Raw genomic sequence first — 6392 nt, forward strand, 5'->3', positions numbered from 1 at the left:
GCTTAGCATAATATACTCCAGCTCCATCCACGTCATTGCAAATGGATTATGTTTTCACAGCTCATATTTAGGTCTTCAATCCATTTTGAGTTTATGTTTGTGTATGGTGTAAGAAAGTGGTCTTTGGGGGCACCAGGGTGGCTCCGTGGGTTAGGCCTCTGCCTTCAGCTCAGGTCATGATCTCGGGGTCCTGGGATCGAGCCCCACATAGGGCTCTCTGTTCAGCAGGGAGCCTGCCTCCCCCTCTCTCTCTGCCTGCCTTTCTGCCTACATGTCATCTCTGTCTGTCAAATAAATAAAAATAAAATCTTAGGGAAAAAAAAAAAAGAAAGTGGTCTTTTATTCTTTGCATGTAGCTGCCCGGTTTCCCCCACACCATTTGTTGGAAAGACTTTTTTCCATTGTGTTCTTGCTTCTGTTTTTGTAGATTGACCATAAAAGCATGGGCTAATTTCTGGACACTCTATTCAATTCAGTTGACCTATGTGTCTATTTTTGTGCCAGTACCATTTGTTTTGATTACTAGAGCTTTGATTTACTAGAGTTATATGTAGTATGTCTTGAAATCTGGGATTGTCATCTTCCAGTTTTGTTCTTTTTAATTTTTTTTTTTTTTTTTTTTTTTTGGCTATTTGAGGTCCTTGGTAGTTCCACATAAATTTTAGGCTTATTTGTTCCAGTTCTGAAGAAGAATGTTGTTGGTATTTTAATAGGAATTGGCTTAAATCAATAGAATGCTTTGGTTAGCATAGACATTTTAACAGTATTTGGTTTTTTTTCAATTCATGAGCATGAAATATCTATTTGTTCTTGTCATCCTCAATTTCTTTCATCAGTGTTTTATAGTTTTCATAGTACAAGTTTTCATCTCCTTGGTTAAGTTTATTCTTAGGTATTTTATTATTTTTCTGCAATTATAAATAGGATTGTTTTATAAATTTCTCTTGCTGCTGCTTCATTATTGGTGTATAGAAATGCAATATATTTTCTTCTTTTCACCAAGTTTATTACTTTTTTAAATTAACATATAATGTATTATTTGCTTCAGGGTTTGTGCATCACCAGTCTTACACAATTCACAGCACTCACCATAGCAAATACCTTCCCCAATGTCCACCACCCAGCCACCCCATCCCTCCCTCCCCCTCCACTCCTGCAACCCTGAGATTAAGAGTCTCTTATGGTTTCTCTCCCTCCCTGGTCCCATCTTCTTTCATTTTTTCCCTCCCTACCCCCCACGGCCCCCCGCTCTGCCTCTCAAATTCACAGAGAGATCATATGATAAATTATCAGAGAGATCATATGATAATTTTCTTTATCTGATTAACTTGTTTCACGTAGCATAACACCATCAAGTTCCATCCACGTCACTGCAAATGGCAAGATTTCATTTTTTTTTTTTTTTTAAAGATTTTATTTATTTGACAGAGAGAGATCACAAGTAGGCAGAGAGGCAGGCAGAGAGAGAGAGGGGAGGAAACAGGCTCCCTGCGGAGCAGAGAGCCTGATGTAGGGCTCGATCCCAGGACCCTGGGATCGTGACCTGAACTGAAGGCAGAGGCTTTAACCCACTGAGCCACCCAGGTGCCCCAAGATTTCATTTTTGATGGCTGCATAGTATTCCATTGTGTGTGTGTTTGTGTGTGTGTGTTTATCCATTCATCTGTTGATGGAAATCTATGTTCTTCTCATAGTTTGGCTATTGTGGACATTGCTGCTATAAACATTTGGGTGCACGTGCCCTTTTGGATCACTACATTTGTATCTTTAGGGTAAATACCTAGTAGTGTGACTGCTGGGTCATAGGGTAGCTCTATTTTCAACTTTTTGAGGAACATCCATACTGTTTTCCAGAGTGGCTGCACCAGCTGTCATCTGTAGATAGCAAAATTTTACTTTTTCCTTACCAATTTGGATGTCTTCCCTTATTTTCCTTTTTTTTTTTTTCTTCTCTTTTCTTTTCTTTTCTTTTCTTTTTAGTACTAAGTTGAATAAAAGTGTTGAGGTGACATCCTCATCTTGTTCCTAGCTTCAGGGGAAAAGGACTCAGATTTTCAGCCTTGAATATATAGTCTTAGCTGTGAGTTTTTCCTATATGGCCTTTATTATGTTGAAGTATTTTCCCTCCAAATCCACTTTGCTGAGTTTTTATCATGAATGGATGTTGAATCTTGTCGAATGTTTTTTCTGTACCTGTTGAGATGATCATTTTTTTTTTATCCTTTCTGTTGTTAATGCAGTAGATCACATTGACTGATTTGTAAATATTGAAATCTGCTTGGAAGCCTGGAAATTATCCTACTTGATTGTGGTGAAGGATTTTTTAATGAATTATTGGATTAGGTTTGCTAATGTTTTGTTAAAGATTTTTACATCTATGTTCACAAGATATTGGTCTGTGTTTTTTGTTTTTTTGTGGTATCTTTATCTGGTTTTGATATCTGGGTAATGCTGCCTAATAGAATGACTTTGCAAAATTTCCTTCATCTTCTATTTTTTGGAACAGTTTGAGAAGAATAGGTATTAACTCTTTTTAAATGTGAAACCATCTGGTCTTGGACTTTGTTTGTTGGGAGTTTTTTGATAACTGATTCAACTTCAAATTAGTCTGTTCAGATTTTCTATTTCTTCCTGATTCAGTTTTTGAAGGTTTTGTGTTTATACAGATTTATCCATTCTTCTAGGGCTGTCCAGTTTGTTGGCATATAATTTTTTATGATATTATATGTCTCTGGTGTCAGTTGTTTTTTTCTCTTCCTTTATTTCTGATTTTATTTGAGCTCTCTCTCTCTTATTCTCTGTGTCTCTGTTTTATGAGTCTGACTAAAGGTTTATCAACTTTTTGATCTTTTCAAAAACCACTTTCTGGTTTCATTTATCTGTTATATTGTTTTCTTAATCTTTATTTCATTTATTTCTACTCTGATCTTTATTATTTCCTTCTTTACACCGAATTCAGGTTTTGCTTTTTCTCTTTTTCTCTTGTTTTAGTTTGCGTTTAAAGTCTATTTTGTCTGATATAAGTATTGCTACCCCTGCTTTCTTTTCACTTCCATTTGCACAAAAAGTGTTTTCCCATCGCTTCACTATCAATCTGCAGGTGCCATTAGACAGCTTATAGGTTGGACCTGATTTTTATCCATTTAGTCATCCTATGTCTTTTTTTTTTTCATCCAATATGTTTTGATTGGAGAATTTTCTCTCTTTATATTCAAAGCAATTATTGGTAGGTATGTTCTTATCACCATTTTGTGACTTTTTTTTTAAATTTTATTTTTTATAAACATATAATATATTTTTATCCCCAGGGGTATAGGTCTGTGAATCGCCAGGTTTACACACTTCACAGCACTCACCATAGCACACACCCTCCCCAATGTCCATAATCCCACCCCCCCCTCCCAAGCCCCTCCCCCCATTAACCCTCAGTTTGTTTTGTGAGATTAAGAGTCACTTATGGTTTGTCTCCCTCCCAATCCCATCTTGTTTCATTTACTCTTCTCCTACCCCCTTAAGCCCCCATGTTGCATCTCCTCTCCCTCATATCAGGGAGATCATATGATAGTTGTCTTTCTCCAATTGACTTATTTCGCTAAGCATGATACCCTCTAGTTCCATCCACGTCGTCGCAAATGGCAAGATTTCATTTCTTTTGATGGCTGCATCGTATTCCATTGTGTATATATACCACCTCTTCTTTATCCATTCGTCTGTTGATGGACACCTAGGTTCTTTCCATAGTTTGGCTATTGTAGACATTGCTGCTATAAACATTTGGGTGCACGTGCCCCTTAGGATCACTACGTTTGTATCTTTAGGGTAAATACCCAGCAGTGCAATTGCTGGGTCATAGGGTAGTTCTATTTTCAACATTTTGAGGAACCTCCATGCTGTTTTCCAGAGTGGTTGCACCAGCTTGCATTCCCACCAACAGTGTAGGAGGGTTCCCCTTTCTCTGCATCCTCGCCAGCATCTGTCATTTCCTGACTTGTTCATTTTAGCCATTCTGACTGGTGTGAGGTGGTATCTCATTGTGGTTTTGATTTGTATTTCCCTGATGCCGAGTGATATGGAGCACTTTTTCATGTGTCTGTTGGCCATCTGGATGTCTTCTTTGCAGAAATGTCTGTTCATGTCCTCTGCCCATTTCTTGATTGGATTATTTGTTCTTTGGGTGTTGAGTTTGCTAAGTTCTTTATAGATTTTGGACACTAGCCCTTTATCTGTATGTCATTTGCAAATATCTTCTCCCATTCTGTCAGTTGTCTTTTGGTTTTGGTAACTGTTTCCTTTGCTGTGCAAAAGCTTTTGATCTTGATAAAATCCCAATAGTTCATCATCAAGACAGCATGGTACTGGCACAAAAACAGACACATAGATCAATGGAACAGAATAGAGAGCCCAGAAATAGACCCTCAACTCTATGGTCAACTAATCTTCGACAAAGCAGGAAAGAATATCCAATGGAAACAAGACAGCTTCTTCAACAAATGGTGTTGGGAAAATTGGACAGCCACATGCAGAAAAATGAAATTGGATCATTTCCTTACACCACACATGAAAATAGACTCAAAATGTATGAAGGATCTCAATGTGAGAAAGGAATCCATCAAAATCCTTGAGGAGAACACAGGCAGCAACCTCTTCGACCTCAGCTGCAGCAACATCTTCCTAGGAACATCGCCAAAGTCAAGGGAAGCAAGGACTTTTTTTTTTTTCGTAAAGATTTTGTTTATTTATTTGACAGAGAGAGATCACAAGCAGGCAGAGAGGCAGGCAGAGAGAGAGAGGAGGAAGCAGGCTCCCCACTGAGCAGAGAGCCCAATGCGGGGCTCGATCCCAGTACCCTGGGATCATGACCTGAGCCGAAGGCAGAGGCTTTAACCCACTGAGCCACCCAGGTGCCCCCATTTTGTGACTTTTAAAAAATATTTTATTTATTTATTTGTCAGAGAGAGAGAGCACACAAGCTGGGAGAGCAACAGAGGCCGAGGGAGAAGCAGACTCCCCGCTAGCAAGAAGCCAGATGAAGGGCTAAATCCCAGGACCCCAGGATCATGACGTGAGCTGAAGGCAGATGCTTAACTGACTGAGCCACCCAGGCATCACTCTTGTTGGTTTTTTATAGTTGTTTTTGCAGTTCTTCTCTGTTCCTTTCTTCTCTTGTTCTCTTCCCCTGTGGTTTGATGGCTTTCTTTAATGTTATGTTTAGATTCCCTTCTATTTTTTGTATACCCATACAGGTTTTAATCTGTGGTTACCAGAAAAAAAAAAAAAATATATATATATATATATATATATATATATATAATTTCCTTTACATATAGAAGTCTGTATTAAGTTGATGTTTCTTAAGTTTGAACCCATATTAAAAACACTAAATTTTTACTCACTCCCTGACACATATTTTGCATATATGATTTTATACTTTATGTCTTTTTATTTTGTGAATCCTTTGGCTGTTTTTGTATTATAATTGATTTTACTGCTTTTATGCTTTAACTCTGTACTGGTTTTATAAGTTATTAACCTACTACATTTATTATGTTCACATTTACTGTGGAATTTTTGTGAATTCTAATTTTCTTACTCCTGATTATGGTCTTTTCTTTCCACTCAAAGAATTTCTTTTAATATTCCTTGTAAGACTGGTTTAATGGTAATGAATTCCTTTAACTTTTGTTTGCCTGGGAAATGTTGATCTTTCCTTCTATTCTGAATGGTAACCTTGTTGGATAGAGTATTTTTAGTTGCAGGTTTTTTTGTTTTTGTTTTTGTTTTTGTTTTTCTTTTAACAGGGATTATATCATGTCACTCCCTTTTGTCTTACATAGCTGAAAAATTAGCTGAGAGGTTTGTGGGTTTCTCCTGTACATAACTGTTTTTTTTTTTTTTCTGCTGCTTTTAATATTCTCTCTTTATTGCTACTTTTTGCCATTTTAATTATCATATGTTTTGGTGTGGACCTCTTTGGGTCAATTTTTTGGGGTACTCTCTGTCCTCCTGGATCTGGATGTCTGTTTCTTTCCCCATATTAAGGAAATTGTTAGCTATCATTTCTTCAAATAAATTTCTGCCGCCTTTTCTTTCCTCCTTCTGGAGTTCCTGTAATGCAAATGTTACTATATTTGATGATGTTGCTGAGTTCCCTTAGCCTATTCTCATTTTTTCTTCTTCTTCTTCTTCTTTATTATTATTTTTTTTTTTCTGTTCAGGTTTCTTGCTTTCCATTACTCTGTCTTCCAGCTCCCTGAACCTTTTTTTTTTTTTTTAACTTCCTCTAGTATACCATTTACTCGCTCTAGTGTAGTTTTAATTTCAATTTTTGAGTTCTTCACAACTTATTGGTTCTTTTGTATGTTTTCTTTGTTGACGGTCTCACTGAAATTCTC

Source organism: Enhydra lutris, unplaced genomic scaffold (assembly GCF_002288905.1).
Source record: "Enhydra lutris kenyoni isolate GAN:26980312 unplaced genomic scaffold, ASM228890v2 scaffoldscaffold120, whole genome shotgun sequence".
Classification (NCBI taxonomy): Eukaryota; Metazoa; Chordata; class Mammalia; order Carnivora; family Mustelidae; genus Enhydra; species Enhydra lutris.